The sequence below is a fragment of the Vollenhovia emeryi genome, unplaced genomic scaffold (assembly GCF_000949405.1).
Source record: "Vollenhovia emeryi isolate VEMERY1.0 unplaced genomic scaffold, V.emery_V1.0 DF939715.1, whole genome shotgun sequence".
In the NCBI taxonomy this organism is placed as follows: Eukaryota; Metazoa; Arthropoda; class Insecta; order Hymenoptera; family Formicidae; genus Vollenhovia; species Vollenhovia emeryi.
Genome location: NW_011966651.1, coordinates 14,102 through 16,038, shown reverse-complemented (window position 1 = coordinate 16,038; position 1,937 = coordinate 14,102). Strand labels below are relative to the sequence as shown.

The 1,937-nt window shown below is 31.9% G+C and overlaps 1 protein-coding gene across 1 annotated transcript in view; it reads right to left on the bottom strand.

The window, feature by feature from the left end:
* Positions 1–1,628, bottom strand: part of LOC105556909 — an 8,020-nt gene extending 6,392 nt beyond the window's left edge. The window contains exon 1 of the mRNA XM_012004019.1: positions 1,270–1,628. The gene's annotated coding sequence lies outside the window, so the exon portion shown is untranslated. The remainder of the gene's footprint in view (positions 1–1,269) is intronic.
* Positions 1,629–1,937: the final 309 nt, after the last annotated feature.

The following is a 1,937-nucleotide window of genomic DNA, read 5'->3' as shown; positions in this document are numbered from 1 at the left end:
GACAAAAATCTATGCAAAACATGTCGGAGTGGAATAAATTGTCCAGTACCTATAATTTGTCTTCTTACACCTCTAAGAAATTCTACATTTTCAAGTGCTATAGAATATTCTTCAGGATATATCAAGGTACCAATTGTTATAAAATATTGATTCCTTCTGTATTCACTGGAGAAATTGGACACTGAATCTCTAATTATATTCAGGATATTATCCATGTCAATTGTCCCATCTCCAAGCATGTTATTATTGTGCCATTTTTGCAAAACTAACGTCAATGAAGTGGTGCAAAAATCAGATAAACTTTTGATTAAAAATTGTGCAGTTTTTCTAGGGACTGTAAGATCAGATAGAAGTGAACTAACGGTTAAAGCCAGATCACTGATAAGGATGCTTTTTGCAATTTGGTCGTCACATGCTTCTTCTACCATTTCTATTTCATTGTTACCATTATTTGAAGCCATTGTGTCTTCAAAGATTTCATTAGTTTCAAGTCCCGTTACTGATGAAGAAGTATTTGTCAGTGTATTGCTTACTTCAAGATGACGTAATGTAACTTCATCATCAGTAACAGAGGTAGTGTTAACTTTTGAAATAATATTTACTGCACCATGCATCCTTTTCAAGTGCATTCTAAGACATAGCAACGAATCGAAAAAACGAAAACATCCAAATTCCCCACACCGAAAACGTGAAGAGCTTGAAATAGAAAAATTGGTACAAGTCTCTCGAAAATGCTGAAATAGTTCTGAAATAACTTTGAATTTTGCTGAACAGTAGTAACACGTTAACATGATGCACGACAATTGTAGCAATAATTACACACAAAAAGCAATGAAAATATACGAAATTAAGATAAGATAGCAAAAACAAATTTTAAAAATCCGCCTAAGAGGAAAAAGGAAAGAAAAGCAAATGTGGCAAAAACGGTTTTTAGATTTTAATGTTTAATTTCTTCTGTATTAAATTCAATACCAATATCAGCTAAGGCCTTGGTAATTGTTCGTCTGTGTAAATCGTGATCCTTGATAAACAATTTATAAAAACCTTGTTGGATTAATTGCCACACATGCTTACTTTCAGCGGGATAATCTGCGTGATAAGCATGAAATAATCGAAAACACAGTTCTGTCGCTTCAATTATGGTTTCGCACGTATATAAAACGTGGTCTACTATTATGTGAACCTGATTAATATGTTCCCAAGTTGGGCCTACCGCCAAAATATAGGGTTGTACACAATATAATCTGTTATTTTCGGACAATGACTTACGTCGCCGCTCAATATATTCTTCAACATCCGATGCGCTGCAAACTTTAGCAATGAAAGAATTCAAGACGTCCAATCTTGTTGGTCTCCACGTCTTTTGTACAAAAGCAGAGGAAAATATAAAAGGGAGCAGGAGTAGAGCTCCAGTGATCCTTATTTGAACATCCGAATCCCCTGAAAAAATCAATTATTTTACTTTTTAGGCTTCACAAATAATTTGCTTCCATCATGGCTTTATTATTACGAAAATGCATCTAAACTATACGAATACAAATGCAAAGAGAAGAATTAATAAAGAATAAGAGCAAGTAAAGAAAAACGGGTAATTAGATAATTGAAGAATGAAATAAAATTTAAAAGAATATAACTTCGTAGAAAATATAAAAATTATGGGATTACAAAACACAACAAATTTAGAATAAATCTTTCGCGCACGTTACTTATATAATATATGATTTGAATTTCAAACGAAAAAGAGACATTAAATATAAGAGATAATTAAGACTGGATAATATTTAAAATGTCAAGAAAAGTACATCGATTTGATTTGTAGAAGGCTATATCTTGGCATTAAAGATCATGAATATTATTCTGATATGAAATAATTTCTATTAAATGCTGTATAGATCGAAGTATTCATTTCTAAAACAGGCATATTAAATCGTCTAATG